The sequence below is a fragment of the Phyllostomus discolor genome, chromosome X (assembly GCF_004126475.2).
Source record: "Phyllostomus discolor isolate MPI-MPIP mPhyDis1 chromosome X, mPhyDis1.pri.v3, whole genome shotgun sequence".
NCBI lineage: Eukaryota > Metazoa > Chordata > Mammalia > Chiroptera > Phyllostomidae > Phyllostomus > Phyllostomus discolor.
The window spans coordinates 29,951,863-29,979,045 of record NC_050198.1 but is presented as its reverse complement, the minus strand read 5'-3'; the positions used below and the strand labels follow the sequence as shown (position 1 = coordinate 29,979,045).

The 27,183-nt window shown below is 37.0% G+C and overlaps 1 long non-coding RNA gene across 1 annotated transcript; it reads left to right on the top strand.

Annotated features, from left to right (window-relative positions):
* On the top strand, positions 1-25,067 carry LOC118498377. Its single transcript, XR_004900880.1, has 3 exons — positions 1-207; positions 2,825-2,924; positions 24,885-25,067. It is a non-coding gene; the product is annotated as an uncharacterized LOC118498377 (long non-coding RNA).
* The last annotated feature ends 2,116 nt before the right edge of the window (positions 25,068-27,183 follow it).

Genomic DNA, 27,183 nt, shown 5'->3' with positions numbered 1-27,183 from the left:
GAGAGGACAGCTTAAGATCAGACGGCTGAGGGACAGTGGTAGAACCTGCGGAGTAGGTGGGGAGCTCACCCGCAAGGAGGAAGGGGACCGCGGCTGCCCGAGAGTGAGGAGAAGCGTGGGGTCCAGGTGTCAGACCACCAGCACCTTCTGTAGCTAAAACGGCAAAGCCGGCGGAAGCACCCGCTGCGACGGCGACACTGCGCGCAGGTGGGCACCCGGGAGCCTGTCGTTCTCACTCCTCCCAAGCTGCAGGGAGCGGGATGCCTTCCCATCTTGGCTACCGAGCTTGGGAACGAGGGCTGGGCAGGTCTGGGAGCAGGAGGAAGGTGCTCGACCCTGTGGTGTGCCCGCTTGTGCCTCCTTCCGCGGTGTGCTTGGTAGGTAAGAGGTGCGGCAAAGCTGCCTCCCTTGGGATGCTCTTTCTTGGGTTTCATTGTCCCGCCCTACCCCTTCTGTTGTGCTGAGCACCGGAGCAATTTTGGAGTACTGCGACCCTTTTCCCTGCCTGCAATCTAGGTAGTGTACGCAATTTGCCCCCTCTCTTCACAATCCACACCCAAAAAACATCAAGACACCTCCTGCTCTGCGCCCCCTGCTTTGTAGGAACCTTTGGAGAAGAGATAGTAGTAGCAGGACCAGCCGGAAGGCAGGAATTACTGGAGTATTGTCTCCCCAGGCTGGTGCCTGAATCCGTGCGCTCCCTTGCGCCTTCAGGGCCAGAGTGGGAGGTTGAAGGTTGGGGGTGGGGGAGTGGAATAGGTTTGCTGAACTTACCTCCGAAGGCTGACTGTGCACATGCACTTGGCACCATGTGCATGTTTGGATGAGGGTTTAATGGAGACACGTGGGGAGAGGATTGTCGCTGTTGTCCCCACCCCGCCCCAAAGCCGCTTGGGATGGCTCTGCGCGTGTACGGGGTTGGGAAAAAAGAAAGTGTGTTTGTGCATATCCGTCCTAGGGAGAAGGAGGAGGGAGGCTCAAGGAGACTTGATTTTCTTGGATTTGCTGCAATTCCTTAAACCAAACTGGTCTCTCAGGCGTTAAAGTAAATTACTGGTAAGTAGGGACAGATGTCTGGTAAAAAGGCCCCCGGGATTTTGGGGTAGCGGGCATAATCTCTGTGTAACTTCTGGCGTTACCTCACCGTAGGGGTGGGGGTGGGATGAAGGTGAGGTGGTGTGTGTGGTGGTGCATGTGTCTGATTTAAGGTGCTGAAGCTGGGGCACTTGTCTTGGGCAGGCTGTTGGACTCAGAGCAGGTAAAAAGCTGTGTAACGCAGTCTGTTCTCAATTAACTGTAGGATCTTAGTGTCTGTCTCCCGTGTTTCTCTCTCTCTCTCTCTCTCTCACTCACACACACACACACACACACACACACACACACAGTGGTGTGGTGTCCCTTTCTCTTTTTATCTCTCGCTTTTTCTTTCTTTCCCTCCCCCTATCTTTTTCTTCCTTTCCCCTCTCGTACTCACCCACAAGCTCACATCACACGCACACCATGGTTGGGTCTATTATTCTAAATTAACTTCGGCTCTCTCTCCCCCACTCAGTCTCTTGTTTCTCTCAATCTCTTTCATCTCTCTCGATCTTTCTTGTCTGTCTTTCAATATCTCTGTCTCTCATCTCTCAATTTCTCAATCTCATGTTCCTCTTTCTCAGTCTCTAATTAATCTCAATCTTTCTCTTCTCTTTCAATTTCTCTTTCATACATGTACCTCTTATCTCATGGCTGCTTTGACTCACTGAGAGTTAGTTGCTCATGGATCTTTATGCATTGCTTATTATGTTCATAGATTTTTATTGATTTTTTTTAAGAAAAGACCCACTTGTATTAAAATCTGTGGGGTGTCGGAAAGACCTTTCAGCACTCATTCATATTCAAACTAGGAATAGGGAACTGTGAAAATACCCCACCTAACTGCTGTTTACATTGGGCAAAGCTCTAGTTCATGTCAGAATATTATTTTAAATAGACATTTTACAACCATGTGATACTGTAACCTTTTCCTAGATCTCTCCCTCTCTATTTTTTAAAAACATTTTGCCTGGCTGGCGCAGCTCAGTGGACTGAGTGCAGGCTGCGAACCAAAGTGTCGCAGGTTTGATTCCCAGTCAGGGTACATGCCTGGGTTGCAGGCTATGGCCCCCAGCAACCGCACATTGATGTTTCTCTCTCTTTCTTTCTCCCTTCCCTCTCTAAAAATAAATAAAATTAAAATCTTAAACAAAAGAATGGGAATTCAAATTCATTTAAAAAACATTTTATGTATTTATTTTTTTAGAGAGAAGGAAAGGGTGAAAAAGAGGGAAACATCAGTATGTGGTTGCCTCTTGCACACCCCCTGCAACCCAGGCATGTGCCCTGACTGGGAATTGAACTGGTAACCCTTTGGTTCCCAGGCAGCACTCAATCCATTGATCCACAAATAGAGAGGGAGAGGCCCCTCTCTATTTGTGGCAATTTACAGAATTCTTGATTACTCAATCAACGAAGTGGTTAGCTTACCTTCTAATTTTAACGGACAGGTCTTGAAATCTTTGTAGGCTGGCATGCAGGCGGTTGAGTTCTGTGAACTCCATCTCTTACTTTAATGAACTGATTAGAGTGGTATTGATCTGAGACTTATGAATGCTTTGATTTCTAAATAATTTATCAAACCTTTGGGGGAGAAGGACTCCTTACAAATTTTCCACACAGGAGAAAGGACACTTTTATTTCTTGGAGCAAATATTTTCCCATTTTCCCCCCAATTGTCCCTGTTAGATGTCTAGAAAAGATGCATGGTTGTAAGACATGGTTTATTTCCATTTTATGTCTACAGGTGGCAGTATAGAAGCCAAAATGGAATCTTCTAGAAGTGGTTTCTGAAAAATAAGTACATATACACAAGTAAGCAAGCACAAGAATCTGAAAAACCACAGGTATGTAAAACAAGCCACCTATCCAGCTTTATAATTATTGCATTCCAATATCTTGAAACTTATAATATATACTTTTATGAAGTGAAATACATTGAGGTGCTCTCAAAGGAGAAAACAAGTGCATTCTATTTTAGAGAATGCATTTAAATAAAAAATACTGTGTATTATTGTTGCATTATGTTTTACTGTTTTAAAAGCAAAGGATAATTTTTCTATTGTGACCAAATGGCTTTGTCCTTAACCAGTAATTGCTTGATACTTGTTTTCAAAAACACTTTTGCTGAATAAAACTTCCAATTGTTCTGAGTAATTTCATTTGTGAAAACTGTTAACTAACAAAGTCACCCTGGTGAGATAATGTGACAGTATATACTTTTTACAAAAATTGCATCTCACCGTTGACTTAAAATCTCACTTATCAGATTACTGAAATACCTATAAATTAGGTATTATTTTAAACCAGCCTTTGTGTTTTTAACTATCTTGTCACTTTTCTTCTCCTACCTTGTTGCTTTTCTAAGCCCAACATATAAGAAATACCTTCATAATTTACCCACTTGATTGAACTAATGATAGCTTTTAATATGGGGATCAAAGACAATCATGGTCAAATAATTTTTTCATTACAACACAATTTAAAAGAATTTGCCTTTATCATTAAAATGAAATATTTTGCATACTAAGGCCCTTTCTCTTTTTTATTAAAATATGGTTGACATACTATATTATACAAGTTTCAGGTGTACAACATAGTGATTAATGATTATATTCTTTAGATGTGATCACCAGAATAAATTTTGTCACCATACAAAGTTATTATGATAATATTAAGGGCCCTTTTTGATAACTGGGTAGCACACTGTTGGATGGTAGAAGAAGCCAGGAAGGGAAATGTTCACTTTTGTGGATTGTTTTCCTTAGAATGCTGGGCCATGGTGCTCTCAAAGGGAAGTTAAAGTTATTACATTGGCTGTAAAAGAGTCAAGCATCGAACTGGCTGTTAAAGACAATGAAAATTTCTCTTTCCTAGGGGCGGGGAGGGCGGTGTATGTTCATTGCAGTGCCAGAATGTGGTGATATCTTGTGATTTTTGACATTCTACCTTTATAGCTGAGGAGGGATTTGTTTAGCCCATGCCAATGAAGGTATAAAACAAGATCACATACCATTCTTGAAGCTTGAAAGTATCTAACTGGACACTTAACCAGTTTAAAGCAAATTGGGAACTCTGGAAGTATAGACTGAGCTAAAGACTTGAAAGGTTCTTGCTGTAAAAAGCTTGTGGATATGAAGTGGCTTCAGGAAATCTCATGAACATTTAGGAACATACAAGTTTGCACTGCATAGGACTTAGATACATTATTTGACTCAGGAAACTGGGAAGTAGTTAATCATCCCCTAATGTATATAAGAGGAATAAGGTCTGATCTTCTAAGTTAGAAAGGAAAAGAGTACAGTTGAAATTGTATTCATTTTTTGAATTATAGCATCCTCATTGTAGAGACATTAAGTGCTTTAGAGATATTTTATTTTCTAGGTATAACATGCATACAAAAAGTGTAAAATGCACTAATCAAAATGTATTTTACATGTGTGTACACCCATGTGATTGCCACCCAGGTTAAGATATAAAACACTTTCAGCACCCGTGAGGATTTCCTCCTTTTGCCTTTCTGGTCAGTTTTCATCCCACTTCCAACCTGAAGGTAACCACATTATGATTTCTAAAAACTCCATCTGCTAGTTTTGTCTGCTCTTAAGCATCATATAAGTAGTAAATAGAAGGGAATCATGTATATGTCTTCTTGCACATAACATTGCACATGAGATTCATCCATGTTGTAGTGTATATTTGTAGTTTGTGCTAGTCTGTTGCTGAATAGTAATTCCACTGTATGGATATACCAAAATTTGTTTATCCATTCTCCTGTTCAATCTTTGAATTGTTTCAAGTGTGGCTAATATGAATAAAGCAATATGAACATTCTTGCTGAAGTTTTGGTGCACGTGTCCACTCATTTCTCTTGAACATATATCTAGGAGTAAAATTGTAGGGTCATAGAGTAGGCTTATATCATATATCTAGGAGTAAAATTGTAGGGTCATAGAGTAGGCTTATATTTAGCTTTAGTAGATGTTGCCAGTTTTTCAAAGTGGTTGTACCAGCTTAAATTTCACAAATAGTGAGCAAGGATTCCAACTTTCTACATGGTTCTGTCAGTCTTTTAAATTAATTTTGGGGATTGCATACTGGATCTACTTGTGGATTTTTAAAATTTTTTAAAAATTTTAATTGCGGCAATATATACAACATATGGAATTTATCATCCTAACTGTTTTTTAAAATCTACAGTTGCTGGTATTAAATATATTCACATTGGTGTATAACCATCACCACCATCCATCCCTTTACCTCTTGGAAAACTGAAACTGTACCCATTAAACAATTAATCTCCATTCTTTCCTTACCCAGGCCCTGGGAATCACCATTCTACTTTGTCTCTATGAATTTGACTACTTTAAGTGCCTCATACGAACAAGTAGAACCACAGACTATTTGTTCTTTTATAACCAGCTTTTTTCACTTAGCATAATGTCCTTAATATTCACCCATGTTGTAGCATGTGTTAGAATTTCCTTTTTAATATTCCATTGTATGTGTGTACCACATTTTGTATAAACATTTGTCTGTTGGTGAACACTTGGATTGCTGTCAGCTTTTTGCTGTTGTGAATAATTGCTGCCATGAATATGGGTGTGCAAATATTTCTTCAGGACTCTGCTGTCAATTTTTTTTGCCAATACCCAGAAGTGGAATTGCTGGGTCATATGGTAATTCTATTTTAACTTTTTGTAGAACCACCATACTATTTTCAAAAGCTACTGCAACATTTTATATTCTCAACAATGTACAAGGGTTCCAGTTTCCCCACATCCTTGTCAACACTTGTTATTTTCTGTTTTTATGGTAGCCATCCTAATGGGTGTGAGGTGGTCCCTATGGTTTTGATTTGTTTCCTTGTAAGTAATATTGTTAAATGCCATTTCATAAATTTATTGGCATTTGGATATCTTGTCAAATTCTTGTTAAAATCTAGCCCATTTTCAAATTGGATTATTTAAAAAAAAACTAATTTTTATTTTCTAAATATGAATATATTTTTTATTTTCTAAATATGAATATATGGTTAAATATATATATTACAGATATTTCCCCAGTTTGGCTTGCTTTTTCATGGTCTTCATGGTATCTTTTGATAATTTGTAATGAAATCAATTTTCCTTTTATGGATACTGCTTTTTGTGATCTATTTATAAAATCTTTGCCTACTTTGGGGTTATTTTTAAAAACTTTTTAGTTACTGAAAATATATAAAGGCAATGTTTGGAAGACGCAGTAAATTAACTGTAAGTGTATTTCAAATTAGAGCCCTAAGTATGAATGTTGGGCACATACTTTGCTGTAAAAGGTGCCAGAGGAGTTTGAAAAAAACATGTTTTTCAATAAGATACATGGACACAGATGCTCTTACTCAAGTGGCCCCTCTTGCTGTTTCCTGCCAACACTGTCTTCAGGGCTTCTTTAGAGTGGGACCTAGGGAAGAGCCTGGTAATGACTTGGCTAGAAGAAAGAAGGTAGAAAAAATGGATGGGTATCTGCTTTTTTTGTAATACAAAATCCATACTTGCTGAATGACCCTAACCTTTCCCTCTTCCATCTCTAAGGAGGGGTTGCTGCCATTTGGTGCTATTTCTTTCCTTTGCCTCTGAAATATCAATATCCCTTGGGAGTATGCCATTTATTAGCTTTTTCTCTTTTCCATGTACATTTTTTCCCTGAATGCCCTGTGTTCACATTCACTTTCATGTCTTGAACTATCTCTCCTGCCTTGTCCTAAAGACTCCTCATGTCTTTATCTCCTGGTCCTACCACCTGTTTATGAACATAACATTCAGATCTGTATCTTTTTCTGCCTCCTGAACATCTTCCACTGGATATTCCAATGGTGCTTTTATGAAAAACACTCATTTCTCTCCAGTCTGCTCTTCTTTCCTGCCTTATATAGTATATTTGCCATTAATTGAGGATCCCAAAGTTGAAATCTTGGCTCGGCCCCAATCTTCCCACACAGTTTAATCATGCTCATAGCCCCTATTTAGTTGGTTATCAAGGCTGCTAGGTCTTTCTCCTATTTCTGAAACATCTTTCAAAGGCATCTTCTCTTTATATTTGCTATGTTGTGGCTGGGGTTTCCTTTAGAATTGTAGTCAAAATGTCTTGAATGATTCCCCTCATTCATTTTTTAAAGGTTTTCTTTATTTATTTTTAGACAGAGGAGAAAGGAGGGAGAAAGGGAGGGAGATAAACATCAATGTGTGGTTGCCTCTCATGCACCCCCAAACTGAGGACCTGGCCCATAACCCAGGCATGTGCCTTGACTGGGAATTGAACCAGTGACCTTTTGGTTTGCAGGCCAGCACTCAATCCACTGAGCCACACCAGCCAGGGCTCCCCTCATTCTTAAACTCCCTCTAATTCTCCACATTTATTATCAGTTTTTTTCCCTAAAACATAGATGTAATCATGTCATTTCCTGTTTAAAAATGATTTGTAGCTCTCCACAGCCTATAAGAAGCATTCAAATTCCTTAGAATGATTTGTACTGTGATACGCTTTATTATATGCCTTCGACTTGCTTTTCCTGTTCTATCATCTGCCATTTTCCCCATTCTCCATCTGTCCTAAACTATTTTCCACTTTTAGAACATTGTTTTCTTTCCTGCACCTATGCTTTCCTGCATCTGTGCTTTCTTGTATCTGTTATTTTGCATATATTGTCCATTCTTATTCCCTAGTGACTTAATAGTTTTCTTTAAAAATTAACTCATTTGAGTGAGCCTCTCTATCCTTCAAACCTCTTTATTCATACTTCTTTTAGTGTAGTTTGATGAAGTGACTCCATAATTGCAGGTGCTATCATGTATTAATATTTGTACTCCTGGTAACTACTGAGAACTACTTCCAATATAGAAGATGTTTAATATATGTTCACTGAATGGGTAATTCATGAAGAATCTATTCCTTACTATATCAGTTAGCTTTTGCTGCTTAACAAGCCACCACAATATTAGTTTGGTTAGTGGTTTAGAACAACAAGCAATTTTGTTAGCTCTTGATTCTGTGGGTTGGCAATTTAGGCAGGACTCAGCTGCACAGTTCTTTGGATCTGAGCTGGTTTTCTCCTGGGTGGGCTGAGGGCTGGCTCTTCTAAAATGGACACATCTCCTCTCCACATGGTTTCTAACCTTTAACCAGGCTTGTTCACACCATGACTGGCAGGGTTTTAACATGGAGTGGAGACATGCAAGATCTTGAGGCTTAGGCTTGAAACTGGCACAAAGTTACTTCCTCTAAATTTTGTTCGTTAAAGCTAATCACAAAACCACCCCTGATTTAAGAGGTGGGGAAATAGATTCATCTCTTGAAAAGAGGAGCTGTAGATGTTGCAAGAAACATAGACAGGGAGGAGAATAATTATAGCAATTTTTCTAAGTAGTCTGTTGTACTGCAAGAATATGATAATAGACCAAACTTGGTTCAAAGGGTTGATTCTACTGAGGTCACTAGCAGGAAGGACAGTTTTGACCTTGCCTAATTACATCTAAGATGAGCTCAACTAAGATGGCTCCATGGTTCCTAGCATCCTTCTTTGTTCTTTCTTTCAAATCCTCTGTCATTACCTTTTAACCAAACCATACTTAAGATATCCCAGGTTTTTGTTTGTTTGTTTGGTTTTTGTTTTTTGGCCTTAATGAAGTACCATTGGTTGCTCTTCGGCATTGAAGAAGAAGAAACATTGCTTTCTTCTTCATTAGGGAAGCAGCTGTGAATAGTCTTTGGTATTGGAGACCTTCTCATTAAGGAGCATCCTTTAGTATTTTCCATTGATTGCCTCTAGTCTCTAATTTAAAAGACCTTCATGGTGAAGGCTTCAAGAAATAAAAAGAGATCTGATTGATTGGAGCTGATATCTGTGTTCTCCCTTATGTGTGAAAATTGAAGATATCCTCCTAATGAGAAACAGTAGTTTACATGCTCTTAATGTTTGTTTGTGTGCTTTTCAAGCTGTTACAAACTATTCAGAGTGGAAAAATGAATTTAAATGTTTCTGATTTACTTTCTATTAGAGGAGGAAGTATAGTTAAAATATACATGTAAGAGTTTAGTTGAAATATACATTGAAATTGAAGTATATACTCATAAATACACTTAGTAAAACATACATGGAGTAACTCTAATTTTCCAGAGATAGTGGAGTATCCATGGATAGGTTTTTTCCCCCAGAACTTGATTTTAGTGTATATCTGTATATTTCAGTAGAGCTGTCAGAAATAAAGAAAACAGATAGAAATTTTAACTCATTAGAGCCTGTTTCTACTAATCTTAGAAATACAGATAAACTGAAGTAAGCAAAAGAATAGTAGGCACTTAAAGGGCCCAAGACTCCTTATGATGGCTTAAAGATGTCTTGTATATTTTCTATATTTTTTTAAAAAAATATTTATTTTAGACAGAGGTGACTGGAGGGAGAAAGAGGGAGAGAAACATCAATATGTGGTTGCCTCTCATACTCCCCTTACTGGGGACCTAACTTGGCCTGCAACCCAAGCATGTGCCCTGACTGGGAATTGAACTGGTGACCCTTTGGTTTGCAGGCCGCCACTCCATCCACTGAACCACACCAGTTAGGGCTTTTTCTTCAATGTTTTTTATTGTGGTAAAATACACATAACATAATTTTTTTCTTAACTATTTTACATGTACAGTCCAGTAGTATTAAAAATATTCACATGGTTGTGTACCTATCACCATCATCCCTCTCCAGAATACTTTTCATTTCACAGAACTGAACTATGTCCCCATTAAACAAGCACTCCTCATAACCCCTCCTCTGAACCCTTGCCAAACACCATTATACTTTCTGTTTCTATGATTTTTCCATGTATTCCTTATGCAGTATTGTGTAAGCACAGTGACTGGTGCTTGGTGGTAACCCAGAAAATTTACATCTCTTGCTGTCATTCCCCTGCCTCTTTTCCTTTGCTCTGCCCCCTCCCCATTTGTTGCAGTTTAGTTTTTGGTCTCAGGGAGAGCTTGCTGCCCAGCTTTTGGGCATTGTTTTTCTTCCTTCTTTGGTCACTGTGATCAGTTCTTCTAATATAGGCTACTTATTTCTTCCGTTTCTAATTTTCTAAAGGATACCCTTCTGTTGTGTAATTAAGCAACAACCTGTAGTTACCTACCTGCTCTCCCTGTGTCTGTTCACCAGCCTGGTGGGGAGCTGTTCCCTTATACTCTTAAATGTACCATGCTGAGCACCATAAAGTACCATTGTGTGCTAGGTAGAATTATGGTCCCAGAAAAATGTTTATGTCCTAATCCTTGGAACCTGTGAACATGTTAAATGGCAAAGGGGAATTAAGGTTGCAGATGGAATTAGGGCTGCAACTCGGCCGACTTTAAAATAGAAATTATCCTGGATTATCTGTGTGGGCCCAATGTAACCACAGGGGTCCTTAAAAGTGGTATGTGTTGTAAGATATCCTTACAGCTAAGTTTGTGGACTGCTCAGAGTCTTAACTTACCTTGAATATGATCTTCAGTTAATGATTTATTGATGAATTACTCCTATAACAGATGACTGTATCAGTTTTTGTGATATAAGCTGTAGTGAAAGAAAGGTGCTGTGAAAGAAAGGTGCTTTTATTGAATGCTTATGAGTCAGGTGCTTTACATATATTACCATTTTTAATGTGCTAAACAGCCCAAGAAGAAGATATTATTTAATTAAATCCTTTTATGGATGAAAGAATAAGCACAATGTTTAATTTATACAAGATTACCCTGGTGACCCTGAGGGTTTTCTTACACATAAAAAGAAAAATTCTGAACTGTGACATTGTAACATTTGCAGGGCATGTTTATGGTTGTACTGTCCAATGTAATATTTTAAAGTCTTGCCTTGAAATTTGAAAGTTGAAGATTAATTTGTAATTTGTATTTTGTTGAAGCAATATGACATTGTGACAAACATGTAGAAAATAGAAGACAACGGCCAAACATAAGCCCAGCAAAATCTTGATTATATTTTTGCATACTTTTCAGTCTCTTTTTTGTATATGTATGTTGTAATTTCCCACAGCTGTAATCATAGTCATACTTTAAACATTTTACATGATATGAAAACACAATGTGTTCTTTCTAATTATTATCTTTAGTACATAATAGGTTGTTTCCAATTTTTTATTATTAAAAGTAATGCTGAAAGAACAGTTCCTATCTGGGACATGCTGTTCTCTTGGCAGAGAGGAGCACAGTCCAAACCACGCAATGCAGTTAAAACCTCTGCTTGGAGGTGGTTGGCGTCATGTCTGCTTAGATTTTCATTAAAGTGTGTCATAGGGCCAAACCAAAAGTCAACTAAATGGAAACATATACTTCTCCCCCAATGATGATCGACAGGATGAGTAATTCTATCATGAAGAGGGAGAAATAGTTGGGAATAATGATTCCATCTACCACCTAGAGGAGAAAAGATGACTAGAGGTAGAACATAAAAATAGAAATAAATAAAAGTAGCAGATCTAGATAGGTAGGTGGGCTTTAATTCATATTCTGACCTTGAGCACAGGCTCTCTATTCAGGTGCCTCCTCTTTGATACTAAAAGGGGAAAAATGATGTATCAAAAGCATGCTGCACTTTGCTTGACTTGTTAAAGGCTTCCAGCTAATGTTGGGTCCTGTTAAAAATATGATTTTGTCATGGTACTGAATAGGCTATTTTACTGTCCCTGTTTGGACAGAAGTTGACCTCTTTGGTTTTAACTGAAATATATACAACACTGTAGATTTCCTAGTCATTAAAGAAAAGACAGGCTTACTTTCTAGGTTATTGTCCTTAAATTGCATAAAAAGTGCATAATCACCAGTAAGCCACTTTAAAATTCCTGATCCCAAGTCCCAAGGGGTACAGTAAGGGTGGGAATCAACATTTACCAGGTAATTATATATTCTTTGGTACTTAAAGGGTGATCCAAGGGCCATCAGGCATTCTGTCATCTGGGAGCTTGATAGAAATACAGCATCTTGGGCTGTCCCTCAGACATATATCCCCAGGACATTTGTATATACATTGAAACTTGAGTAGCACTCATAGATGCTTCTTAGAAACACTTTCAAAAAATAAAAATTTCTTTAAAAATTATTTGCCTTTTGCCCTGGCTTGTGTGACCCAATTGGTTGGGCGTCATTCTGCAAAGTGAAAGGTTACTGGTTCTTCCCAGTTAGGGCTCATGCCTACCTTGTAGGTCTGATCCCCAGGAGAGTACAAGAAGCAACAGATCTATGCTTCTCTCTCACATTGATGTTTCTCTCCCTGTCTTTCTCCTTCCCTCCCCACCCTCACTAAAATTTTTTAAAATTCTTTGCTTTTCAATTCAACGATAATGAAAACATCAATAATATTTATGTAAAGATAAAAAATATTTTAGTGTACACAGTATTTAAAATAGACATAATTAGAACAGTAATAATTTATAATTTTTTCTTTTCCAACTTTCAAGAAAAATGAAGTAATTTTACCTAGGAAGTTTAATTTTTATTTTAAGCTGTTGGTCCCTGACAGTTTCAGAAGTCTTAAAATTACAGGTCAAATTCAAAGTATTATAAGTAATCTAATATGTAACAATTAAAGTCTTTGGAACAAAATGGTAATTTTTGAACTAAAGAATTTTTTGTGCTACTTGTCCTTGTTCTTTGATAGTAATCTCGTTCTTGAGTTTCCTTATTGCAGATTGTATATCAGAGGACTCACTGGAGGGAGGTCCTGGACCCTGAATAAATGGTGTTTAAAAATTCTGTTTTTCACAAATTCTCAGGTGCTCAACCAATGTAAAATATTTGTCTGGTGGGAGCCAAATCTGTGCCTGTATTTGTAAATAAACTTTTATTAGGCCCTGGCTGGCATAGCTCAGTAGATTGAGCACAGTCTGGGAACCAAAGTGTCCCAGGTTCAATTCCCAGCCAGGGTACATTCCTGGGTTGCAGGCCATAACCCCCAGCAACCGCACATTGATGTTTCTCTCCCTCCCTCCCTCTCTCTCTCTCTTTCCTTCCCTTCCCTCTCTAAAAAATAAATAAATAAATAAAATCTTAAAAAATATTAAAAAAAAACTTTTATTAGAACACAGCCATGCCCATTCATTTACTTATTGTCTATGGCTAACTTCATGATACAATGGCCTCAAGGCTTAAGCTATTTATTTGCCCTTTATGGAAAAAGTTTGTTAGCCCCTAGTAACAATAATGAAGGATAGTTTTTTATATATGTGAATTTTAGAGAAAGGTGTCTAAAGAATTTTGATCTTTTTCTTTTTAAATTTTATTCTTGTTTATTCTATTGTAGTTGTCCCAATTTTTCCCTCTTTGCCTTCCTCTGTCCCACCACTTCCCTCACTCCCACAGTCCACACCACCTACCCTGATACCATGTCCATGGGTCATTCATACATATTCCAAAGAATTACTCCCTTCCCCTTCTTTCATACCCGATCCCCTTTCCTCTGGCAGCTGTCATTCTGTTCCCCGTTTGCATGTGTCTGGTTCTGTTTTGCTCATTAGTTTATTTTGTTCACTAGGTTCCTTTTATATGTGAGATATCTCTCACTGCCTGGCTTATTCCACTTAGAAAAATAGTTTCCAGTTCCATCTATGCTGTCTCAAAGGGTAGGTATTCCTTATTTCTTTCTGTTGCATAGTATTCCATTTTGTAGATGAATCACATTTTTTAAGATTTTATTTATTTATTTTTAGAGAGGGAAGGGAGAGAGAGAGAGAGAGAGAGAGAGAGAGAGAGAGGGAAACATCAATGTGCAGTTGCTGGGGGCTGTGGCCTGCAACCCAGGCATGTGCCCTGACTGGGAATCGAACCTGCGACACTGGTTTGCAGCCTGCACTCAGTTCACTGAGCTACGCCAGCCAGGGGAATCACATTTTTTCAATCCACTCATCTACTGATGGGCACTTAGGCTGTTTCCAACACTCAGCTATTGTAGACAGTGCTGCTATGAACATCGGGGTGTGTTCAATTCTTTTGAATTAGTGTTTCGGGATTCCTAGCAGTGGAATCGCTGAGTCATAAGGCAGCTCCATTTTTAATTTTTTGAGGAAATTCTGTATTGTTTTCCACAGTGGCTGCTGGCTGCTGCAACAGTCTGCATTCTCACCAACAGTGTACTGGAGTTCCCTTTTCTCCACATCTTCACCGGCACTTGTTTGTTGATTTATTAAGGATAGCTGTTTTGACAGGTGTGAGGTGATATTTCATTGTGGTTTTAATTTGTATCTCTCTAGTGGCGAGTGATGTTGACCATCCTTTCCTATGTCTGTGGGCCATCAGTATGTTCTTAGAGTACTTTCTCTTCAGGTCCTTGCCCATTTTTTAATTGGATTGCTTGTCTTCCTGGAGTGAAGTCATGTGAGTTCTTTATATATTTTGGAGATTAAACCATTATCTGATATATCATTGGCAAATATGTTCTCTCATACAGTCCGTTCCCATTTCATTTTGATGACGGTTTCTTTAACAATGCAGAAGCTTTTTAATTTGATGTGGTCCCATTTGTTTATTTTTTCCTTTATTTCCCTTGCCCTAGGAGATATATCGTCAAAAATATTGTTACATGAGATACCTGAAATTTTACTGCCAATGTCTTCCTCTAGGACTTTTATGGTGTCACAATTTATATTTAAGTCTTTTATCCATCTTGAGTTTATTCTGGTGTATGGCGTAAGTTAATGGCCTAGTTTCATTTTTTTTTTGCATGTACCAGTCCAGTTCCCCCAACACCATTTATTCTAGAGGCTATTTTTACTCCATTGTATGTTTGTGCCCCCCTCTGTTGAATATTAATTGACCATACAGACATGGGTTTATTTCTGAACCCTGTATTCTGGTCCATTGATCTGTGTGTTCATTTTATGCCAGTATAATGCTGTTTTGATTACATTGGGCTTGCAGTATAGTTTGATTTCTGGTATTGTGATCCCTCCTACTTTGTTTTTCTTTCTCAAGATTGTTATGGCTATTTGAGGTCTTTTTTTGTTCCATATAAATTTTTGAAGTATTTGTTCTAGATTTGTGAAATATGCCTTTTGTATTTTAATAGGCATTGCATTGAATCTATAGATTGCTTTGGGTAGTATGGACATTTTAATGATGTTAATTCTTCCAATCCATGAACACGGTATATGTTTCCATTTGTTTGTATCTTTTTCCTAGGTTCTCTTTCTGATAGTTCATTGTTGATGTACAAAAGTGGCATTGACTTCTGAATATTGACTTTGTGTCCCACTACTTTGCCCAATTCACTTATTAGGTCAAGTAGTTTTTTTGTTGATGCCAATAGGGCTTTCCATGTAGAATATCCTGTCATCTGTAAATAATGACAGTTTTACTTCCTCTTTCCCAATTTGGATGCCTTTTACTTTGATTTTTTTCTTTAAACAGAAAAAAAGCAGTTAATCTAACATTTGCTAAGTTTTTATTTATTCTTTACTTTCAAAGTATATGTTTGTACTAGGGCCCTGACAACAGGTTAAGTTAACTTTGCCAGTTTTTGGAACTATTTTTAGTCTTTCAACCAGTCCTTTTCAAAGTCCTGAAGGTAATTCTGTCACCAGATGCTGACTTTACTACACAAATGCAGTGGTTTATAAACGAACTGTGTATGTTTTTCTATATTTCGTGGATATATGCAACTTTCTTCTGCATCTCAAAGAATATTTTCCCTTGGAATCTCCCAACCTTAGTCTCTTCCTTCCCTGGGGTGCTTCTTTGTGGTGGGCTGTGAGACCTTTACTGACAAACTTTTAAACACCTTAGTCATTTAGGAAAGGGTGACTCATTCCAAACCCACTTAGAGTTAAGAAACCCACCATATGCTTATACGAGGTGAATCATTAGACTGGGACAGCATGCGTGGTGGATACAATATGGAAAAAAATCCCATTTTTTTATTCTCAACCTCTTTTCCTTTTACTGTAAATTGGGTTAGAGTAAACATTAAAAAATAATACATTACTCATTAAAGCTTTTTAAAAATTTAATCTTGCTCTGGCTGATGTGACTCAGTGGATTGAGCACCAGCCTTCAAACTGAAAGGTTGCTGGTTTGATCCTCAGTCAGGGCACATGCCTTGATTGCAGGCCAGGTCCCCAGTAGGGGGTTTGGGAGAGGCAACCACATTCTCTCCTTCTCTTTGTGCCTCTCTCTGTTCCCTCTCTCTAAAAACAAACAAACAAACAAATAAAATCTTTGAAAGTTTTAATCTTAATTTGTATTTTAGTTAATTCAATATTTTCATACTTTGTTTTTATGTGGTTGTGTGTATATAAAATAATATACATATATATTTATGTATATATCTACATCTTGTTTGTGTATACATGAATGTATGTAACTAATTCTTATTTTTGGTAAGCCTTGATACTGAAAGAGATTAAGAGTAGAGGTTGTGCCCTGGCTGGCGTAGCTCAGTGGATTGAGCGCGGGCTGGGAACCAAAGCGTCCCAGGTTCGATTCCCAGCCAGGGTACATTCCTGGGTTGCAGGTCATAACCCCCAGCAACCACACACTGATGTTTCTCTCTCTCTGTCTATCTCCCTCCCTCCCTTCCCTCTCTAAAAATAAATAAATAAAATATTTAAAAAAATAGTTAAAAAAAAAGAATATTGTTATTAAAAAAAAAAAAGAGTAGAGGTTGTGATTGTACCCTTACAAGCTCTTTCTGTATCTGGACCTATCACTTAGAAGTGATAAATTTTCCTCAGGTAGATGTTAATCTGTCACTCACTTATTAGCCAACAAGCAGGAGAATCTTTATGTAAAGAATCACATTTATTGTTTTACTTTCAACTTAAATTATTTGTAGATAAAATATGATAGAGCACAGGAGTTCATCAATATTCCATTGATTTAATTAGCTACCATAGTAACTACTAAGTTCTTGCCTAAAGACTAGAACATTCTTAAAATCCAGATAGAAATTATAACATTTGTTAGCAACTATTGTCAGGAGAGAAAAAAACACATGTACTAAATAATCAATTGTTTAGCTCTACATGCTAGGACTTAATGTTTTAAGTTCCAAATATAGTAATAATGAGCAAATTTAGGAACCAGTTTATTCTGCCAATTGCTTTCACTAATCTACCTGGTTGAAGATGAAAAGGAGATGTGCCACTCATAAGAACTGACAGATCAGGGCTAGATCAACAAAAATAGCAGTTTAGAGACATTTGAGACTTGTATTTAGACAAGCATTCCCATAGTTGAAGATCTATTCATTCCGAAATTGTTGCCAAGGATCCAAATGCTATGAACAGCTTGTAACCAAGACTTTTATTTATGGTTGCTATTTGCAAAAGCCCTTGAATAAGCAAGGTGGAAATAATACTAGGATGGGTAAATATTACTATAGTAACAACTCATTTTCTATTAGAAAAATTTGGAAAATAAAAGCAAGAATCCCTGCAACTCATTGAAATATATGTTGTACAAAATGGAGACTACAGAGAAGCAAAGGTCATGCTTCTGACACTGCTTTTTATTAAAAATACTTTTCTTTATGATGTGGAATAATAAAAAGTATTACATTTTGAGTGACTGTCTAATGTACTGTTTAGTTTGGATAAAATCACAAGAGAAGGTGTGAAGCCCTGAGAGAAAACAATATCATTTTGTTTGTTTTTGTTAGCATGACAATAGTAAAATATGCTCTTCAAATGAAATATAGTATTCTAGAGAAGTTAATTATCTTTTAAAATTCCATTACATCAGGTAACTCTCTTGATCATGAAATTCTTTAAATTCAGCCTGGATCTTTTGGGTTTTGTTTTTCAACTTTAAGGTAAAAAAAGGTCACATAGTTATGAAAGCCATTTTTGATAATGAAATACTGACAATTAGTTTCTTGATCATCTTCTACTGTGGTGTTATCAACCGTAGCTGTACATTAGAATCACTTGGAGAAGTTGGTAGAAAACTTCTGTGCTCCACCACAAATTTCTGATTTAGTTGATTCAAGGTGGGGGTATGGGCGTTTTTATGTGTGTGAGAGAGATTTTGCATGAGGATTGTAATGTGCAGCCAGGTTGGGAATTAGTGTTCTAGACCCTTAAAAATCATTAACAGCTAATCACATCATATTGATAATCTGTAAAATGATTTTAAAAATAATAAGTTTAGGTAGATGCAGCAGGTTATGACTAGAGAGTGTGGTGGTCTCAAAGGTCCCTCCATCTCTGAGTTGCTGGGATTCTAATCTGCATACTACAGGAGCCTGTCTCATTAATTAGCCACCTGTTTGAGACACTACCAAGGAAACACCTTTATTATGAAGACGGCCAATCTGGTGGGGTTAGGATGTGATAACTGAATTAAGAGGTGGCTTTACTCAAGAGGATGATGGCCTCATTGTTCTGCAAGTGACAAATTTCCATTAAACAATCCTGCGAGACTGGTTTTATTCCATTTGGATAATTCAGAACACTGACGCTTAATGAGGATACCTAATTAGGAGGTGGCAGAGACAAGATTTGCAAGAAGATCTGTTTGTCTCTTAGACACAGTTTTTTCCATTTTATCACATTTTCTCACATGTTGAGTGGATCTTCCATGGTTTTGGTTGCTTGAGTGCTATGAATGTATAGGAATAATACAAACTAAAAGAATGAGAGAGCTCATGGGCAGCTCATGCTGTCACTTTGAATACCTGTGTGTTTGAACACATTTGCCTAATATGAATTAATGATCATTATTGATAGGTAATGTATGTTCTTAATGTTCTCAGCCTATAAAGGCTCTTTATTATTTTTTATGTAAAAATTACATTGTGGTCATGTGACAAGTAAAAGAGGTTTTTGTTATTCTTTTCATCAAAGAACTATTGGAGTAGCCTACTACAGTCACATTTATTGACTATGTTAAGTGTAATTTATTGAGAGTTCTGTAAAACTTTGTCATCTGTAGTTTCTGGTGGTCAATTTTTATTAACTGAATGGCTAGTATGCCTTTCTTCAGAACTTTATATGTCAGTTCAAGACTGTAAGCTTAATAAAAATGGGAAAGTATCCACTTTCCAATTATACCAAAGATAATCACAAAAGCAAATTCCATTTACTGGCTTTCTATTATAATGATAAGATACTATAGATACATTTTTTCTAATCCTCATGAGTTAAGTGTAATTCTTATATTGCAGTAGAGAAAACTACACTTAACAAAACAAACAAACTTTCCCCAAACTGCAGTGCTAGTAAGTAGTGGAGCAAACATTGAAACCAAAGTTTTCTGATTCTAAACCCTTTGCATTTTGCTAGGAACACTGTCACTCTGTTCGCACCCTGTTTTAAAACATGACATTTTGCTCAACTTCTTCAAAGTGATTGTTCCAAATTAGTTATCCTCACGTCTTAAAGATTCATTAACCATATGAGTTCCTCCTTTTTAGCTGCTGCTTTGGGTATTTAAAAATCCTTTTATGACCTGGCTGGCGTAGCTCAGTGGACTGAGCGTGGGCTGCAAACCAAAGTGTCACAGGTTTGATTCCCAGTCAGGGCACATGCCTGGGTTGCAGGCCACGTACCCCAGCAACAGCACATTGATGTTTCTTTCTCTCTTTCTCCCTCCCTCCCTCTCTAAAAATAAATAAATAAAATCTTTAAAAAATCCTTTTATGCATGTATGCACATCTATGAAATACAATATGCATACAGAAATGTTACATTAGCAATTTGCAGCTAAAAGAATTACTGTAAACAAGCATTCATTTAACCATCATGAAGGCCAAAAAGTGGAATGGTACAGGATCCCAGAAGCACTCTTTCCAATTATTATTCTGACTTTGTGAAAATCACTTTCTTGGTTCGCTTTTTGGTTTTATTACCTAAATATTTATCCATAGGTTAAATAGTTTTGCCTGTTTTTGAGCCTTATGTAAATTGATTAATAGCATATATACTCTTGCATCTGGCTTTATTTGCTCAACATATTCAATAATGTCATTTCCTGTATAATGATCTTGGACATATTTTGTTACATTTATTCCCATGTACTTGTTATATTTTGATGTTATCAAAATGGCATAGTTTTCAAAAATTTATTTGTAATAAATGTTGATTTACTGAAAATTTACTTTAGAGCTTTGTCATATTCAGCACTCTTGCTAAAAAACCCTTTAAAAGTAAACAATAGTGAATCCTTTGAGTTTTCTATGACTATAATCTTCTCTTCTATAAATAATATTGTCTTTTTAATCTTCCTGTCTTTTTTTTGCCTTACTGTCATGGCCAACAGCTCGAGTGCAAATGTTGTGTAGAAGAGATGATGGTGGACATCCTTTCTCATCCTCTTTTCTAAGGGAGTGCTTTTGATGTTTTACCATTAAGTATTATGTTGACAGGTTTTTTTGGTATGTGTCTTTTAGAATAGGAATTTCCTTTTTTTTGCTTTAAGTTTTAAAAAAATTATCAGTAGATTTGGCTTTCTCTTCATTGATGAAAATATTTTTATTTTTTAATATATTAATATGGTCAGTTATGAGGGGGGTCCCCCAAAACTGGAATTTATTTATAAAAAAATTGTATATTCATTCTTACATGTTCAAACTTCAGTCACTTTTCAAAGTACTTTCCATTTGATGCAATATAGCTAATCGAGATGTTTTATCCACTGCTCAAATCAGTTTTTGAGCTTTTCAATTTTTATGCCTTTTAGTACTTCTGCCTTTTTTTCACCTCCTACAAGGGCAAGCAAGATGTTTCCCTTTGAGGACTTTCTTCATCCAGGAAAACAAAACTTTGCTCAGGGTGAAATTAGGTGAATAGGTGAAGCCCTGAGGGAATGCAGTTTTTAGTCAAAACTGCTGAACATTCAGTGTGGTGTGGGCAGGTGCTCTTGTAAGTCACCCATCATGAAATGGGCAAACACATTGAAAGTCTTCAAAAAATTCACCAAAGCTGAACACAGCCTCTCACAGCGCATCTGATACACTGATACAGGTGGGTGGGTTAGCGGGAGAAGCCTGTACTGTAAGGGGCCCTCCTTCCAGAAGATAATGTCAGCTTTTTTGAGTTCCGTTCTCCAGTATGCTCACCCACTTTGACTTTAACAAAAATTTAAACTAAGTGTGAATTCTTGAGTTAAATTCAGTTTCATCAGGGTGCATTGTCTTTTTAAAAATGTGGGTTTGATGTGCTAATATTTTAAGATTTTTGCATCTATGATCATGAATAGGATTAAGAGTACACTTTTCAATTCTACTTGTGTTTTTGTATTTGCTTCAATCTAAACTCCAAGCCATAGAAAATGCCCTTTACTCATGTTCTGTGGCAGGGTTTGTGTACTTTATCCTTCAATCTTTGTGTTAATTAAGTCTTACTGTTTTCTTAAATTTTTGGTAGAACTTGCTGTTGAAGCCATCTGGGCATGCAGTTTATTTTTTACCATAGGAAGGTTTTTAATTATGATTCAGTTTCTTAAATTACCATTCAAGTTTAGTGTTTCTTGGGATTTTTGGTAAGTTCTATTTTTTGTTAATTTTTTCAATTTGTTCATAATTTTAAACTTTTTGTAGTGAAGTTGATTGAAGTATGCCCTTTAATTATCTTTATCTGCAGTTATGTCTCTTTTTGTTCATCAGTCTTCATCAAAAGTTTGGTGTGTTGATTTATCTTATCAAATGGACAACTTATGCCTTTGATCTTTACTATTTTATGCTTTTTAATTTAAGTTCTGCTCTTGTTAATATTTCATGTGATTTCTTTAGGTTTCTTTTATTTCCAATGTCTTGAGATACATACTTAGTTTTGTTCTTATTTTCTAATATTTATTTCTTCTAAGTATGTTTGGCTTCATCGCACAAGTTTAGTTTGTAGTAAATTTGTTACTCAGTTTAAAATATTTTCTAATTGGTATTGGTTTCATCCTTGAGTTTTTCAGATATCTTACTTAATTTTTAAATATATGGCAGTGTATTTAGTTTTGCTGGACAAACATTTCTATTTCTTTTAATGTAGTTCTGCTATAGGTAACTTCTTTCATTTTTTGTTATTTTGAAAGTATCTTTCTGCCCTGACTGGTGTGGCTCAGTGCATTGAGCACCAGACTATGAAGCAAAGGGTCGCAGGTTCAATTCCCAGTCAGGGCACATGCCTGGGTTGCCAGCCAGGTCCCCAGTAGGGGGTGCACAAGAAACAACCACACATTGATGTTTCTCTCTCTCTTTCTCCCTCCCCCTCTCTCTAAAAATAAATAAATAAAATCTTTTAAAAAAGAAAAATAACTGGGATGTATTTCAAAGTGTCTTTCTCCTCTTCATTCCTAGTAAATATGTTCACTGGTTGTAGAATTCTAGGTTGGAGCTACTGTATTCAGGTAGTTTCTTTTAGTACTTTGAAGATACTCTATTTCCTTCTGGATTTAGTAATTTCTTTGGGGTTTGGAGGCAAGTCAACTGTCAGTCTAATTGTTGCCCTTTTGAATGTAATTTGTCTTTTTGCTACTTTTAAAAATTTATCTGCATCTTTAATTTTCTCATTTTTACTATAATGTGTTTAAGCATAGGTTCTTTTAATTTATCCTTTTTAGGGTTATTAGGATTTCTTGATTCTGAGAATTGTGCCTTTAATGAATTTTGGAAAACTCAACAATTGTATTTCTATACTTTTAGCCATTTCTCACTCTTCTATCTCCAGTAAAATATGTATTAAATATTCTTAGTGTGTATTCTTTACATGGCCTTCTGTGTTAGTTCTTTATTACCGCACACAAACCATTCCAAGAATTATTGGCTCAAAATAGCTACCATTTCATTACTTCTCAAAATTCTGTGGGTAGACCAGGGCACAGTTGGGATGATTCTTCTGCTGGTCTTGCTTGAGATCTGTCATGAGGCTGCAGTTTGAAGGCATCTGGGGCTTAAACATTGAAGATGCATTCACTTACTATCTAGTACCCTTGAAGGAGACAGCTGGAAAGCTGGTCTACTACAGTGATGACAGGACATCTCAGTCCCAAGGATTCTATATTCCATTCATCTGTCATATTCTCTCCATGTGGTCCCTCCAGCATGGCAGCTGGGTTTCTTACATGGTGACCTGGGACTCACAAAAAGGTTTCTGAAAAAGTGGGAGCTGCCAGGCTTTCTTAAGACATAAGCCCAGAACTAGCATCTTTTGCTCTATTCCTTTAATAGTTAAAGTTAAGCAAATCTTTAGTTAGAGCTAACCTAGATTTACTGTGGGAGGGGACTATACAAGTTCATGAATACTAAAAAATAATGGTTTATTGTGGCTTATCTTTGAGACTTACTACCATACCTCTTATCCCTGTACTTTTGCCTTTCTTTATGCATCTCTGTAATTCATTCTGAACACCTTTGCCCCCTGACTTACCTTGCAGTTCACTAATTCTTTATTTATTGAGTTTCTAATTTCTTAAAAATTGCATTTTGTAGTTTAGAATTGGCTGTTTCCTTAATTTTCAAATCTACATAAAATGTTTCAAGTTCCCTACTGGCTTTTAACTAACTCCTTAAATATATTAAGCATAGTTTTTTCACAGTCCAATTCTGATCTTTGGAGTCCTGGTGTGTGTGTGTGCATGCGCGCACCCGTGTGTGTGTGTCTTGTTTCTGCTTTTTCTTGCTCATGTTTTCTTCGTTTTGTACAAGTGGTTATCTTTGGTTGTGTCTGAATATTTTGTTTGGAAAGTCAAGATAATCTTTTGGCTCTAGAGAATTATTTTATTTTCTACTGTCATCTGAGCCATTCAGAAAACTTGAAACTTGGCTGTAAATCCACATGAGGGCTGGTTATTTTTTTTTTGTTGTTCACTTTAGTTTTTATTAAAAAATAGGTTGACTTACTCTCGGGTAGGTCCCATCTTTTTTTTTTTTGGCCCTCAGAACCATTAGAAATAACCTTTGTCTTCTCAGTGTTTGTAGGGTATACAAATGCTGTAGTGTACAACAAACGGCACCTCCCAGCAAAACAAAACAAAAACCCTGTGTATAATCTCCTATCCATTTTGAGACTTGGTACTCAGTTGTTCCTCACCATTGCAATAGCTTTAGTTTTCTTCAATGGGAATCTGGGCCCCAGTTATCTGATTCATTGTTACTGAAAGTAAAAGTTGCTGTAAGTTTTAGCCCTGACTAGTGTGTCTCATTTGGGTGCTTCTCGGTCAGGATACATGCTGGAGTTGCAGGTCTGGTCCCCAATTGGGATGTGTGTGAGAAGCAACTGATCGGTGTTTATCTCGGGCACTGATATATCTCTCCCTTTTTCTCCTTCCCTTCCTCTCTCTAAAAGTAAATAGATAAAATCTATACAAGAGTGATCTGGACCAATTATTGCATTTTTTTCATACAAGTGAACATAAGGACAAAAATAGTTAAATATGTTGAATTTAAAGTTGTGATTTTATTTGTTGAGTTACAGTTATGTTTGGTATGAGTAAGTGTATAAATGCCTATCTATGTCTGCCTACCCTACAGTATTATAACTCGTATGGAAATGGGGATTCACACCTTAAGAAAATGATCTGAGTTAGATGCAATAACACTCTAGGTGATCTTTGCTTAGGCATATTACCTGAACTTTACTTTTTTCCACATTAATTTTTAAATTCATTTATATTTGAAAGAGGAAATGTATTCCTTGCTATGAAATTCATCTGGTCATATAGCTGGGAAATAAAAAAAAATCTCAGTAGTGAGGTGATCATTTGACAACCCTACTTATGAAACACCACTCTTAGGTATGCTGCATCTCTTACCAGGTGAACAGCTCCAGGTACCCAAACAACCTATTTTGAGAACATCTCTTTCTGGTATTTAGGCTGTGGATGGGATGTCAGGCAAATGGAGTTGAATTCATGTCAGAATTACCTGCAAAGTCCACAAATGGTAAGTCAAGTTAATAGTTTACTAGGATTTTATGGCTTGCTTTTTACTTACTTCAGTTGCTTTCCATTTAACCTTTAATAGGAACATACTTAAGTTTGTTAATGTTTTATGGTATTTTATCTTGTTATTATTTTAATTTATTATTTGTTATACTTCCCTCTCCTTTATTTTTGTCATTATGAAGATATGGTAATATTATTGTTTTGTCAGAGGTAGAGAGGTGGCTAGAAAAGCATCAGGTGAACAGAATTCTCCTCTTTCCAACCTTTGGGAACTTTGTTTATTTCTGAGAGCCCTGGGTTCTTCACTTTTGTTCTCTTTGTTTTTCTTTTCCTTTTTATTTTTCGGTGCTACTAAAATGTAATATTCTTTTCTTTTAAAATTTTTTTAAAAAATTATTTTTAGAGAGAGTAAGAGAGGGAGGAAAGGAGGGGGAGAAACATTAATGTGTAAGAGAAACATTGATCAGTTGCCCCTCGCACACCTGTGAGTGTCTTGACCAGAGACCAAACTTGCAACCCAGGCATGTGCCCTGACTAGGAATCAAACTGATGACCCTTAGCTTTGTAGAATGATGCTCAATCAGTCTGGACCTCTTTTAATTTTTAATTTTTTTCATTTAGAGTTTACATTCAATATAGGTTGTATTAGTATCAGATGTATGGCTCTTTACTTCCAAAAGGAGGGATTGGCTTAGAAAAATTTTAACATTTGAGTAATCCATTTCTTCTTTTTTTTAGATTTTATTTATTTATTTTTAGAGAGGGAAGGGGGGGAGAGAGAGAGAGAGAGAGAGAGAGAGAGGGAGAGGGAGAGAGGGAGAGAGGGAGAGAAACATCAATGTGCGGTTGCTGGGGGCCGTGGCCTGCGACCTAGGCATGTGCCCTAACTGGGAATTGAACCTGCGGTGCCTGGTTTGCAGCCCACACTCAATCCACTGAGCTACGCCAGCCAGGGCGAGTAATCCATTTCTTAACAAAATTATTTTGCCTATTAGACTTAGGTTATGAACGGAAGTTTGTGTCCTTCCAAAATTCATATGTTAAAGTCCTAACTCCCAGTGTGATGCTATCAAGAGATGGAGCCTTTGAGGGGTGAGTAGGTCATGAAGGCTTTGCCCTCATGAATGGGATTAATGCTTTTATGAAAGAGACCTCAGAGGGCTTCCTTGCCACACTTTGCCAAGTGAAGTTATAGTGAAAAAGTGGTTGTCAATGAGGAAGCAGTCCCACACCAGACACCAAAACTGCCAGTAACATGATCTTGGACTTTCCAGCTTCCAGAACTGTGAGAAGTAAATATTTGTTGTTTATAAGCTGTCTGGTTTATGTTGTTTTTGTTATAGCAGTCCAAATGGACTAAAATTATATCCAGTGCGCAACATTGCATACTGGGTTGGATAGCTGAGTATTTCTAAGTTTAGCCATTCAAGCTAAAGATGGACATTTGGGATCCATTGGTGCATAAATGACATTCAAAATCATGAGCTCAAATGAAGCTACCAAGGCGGGGGGAGGGTTGAAGACAAGAGGAGCCAGCTGAACACTGAGCTCTGAGACACACTGCTATTGATAATGAAGAGCATAGAATCAATAAAAAAGACTGAGCAGCTGTGGCCAGGAATGTAGGAGGAGAATGAAGGAAACAGTGTCTTGGGAATCAAGTGTGAAAAGTGTTTCAAGAAGAAAAAAGTGTTCAGTTGTATCAAATGAGGCTAGTAGTGTGGGCAAGATAAGAACTCAAAGTTCACCATTGGCTGTATGTAGCAATGTGGGAGTCATGGGAGACCTTGACAAAGCACTGATTTGGTGAAATGATGGTGAGAGAAGGCCTGTTTTATTGGAGTGAGTTCAAGAGAGTGTGGAAGGAAGGGAATCAGCTAGTATAACAACTCTCTGAATGAGATTTGCTGAAAATGGGAACAAAGAAATGGAACTGTAGCTGGAAGGGAACATGAGGTCTAGGTTCTCAGTTTTTTTACCAGGTTCTCAGTTTTTTTACTGTGGAAGAAATTATAATGAAGTGTATATGCTAATAAAAATGATCGAGTAAAGACAGAAACATTAATGAGACAGGGGATAGTGGGAACAGTTACAGAACTGATGTCTTGAGGAGGCAAGAAAAATCTAGTTCATGAATGGGTTGACCTTACCTCAGAGTTCAGTACATTCATAGGAGAGAAAGTAGAATATATATGGGCACATTGGAAGTCATTAGCACTAATGTCAAAT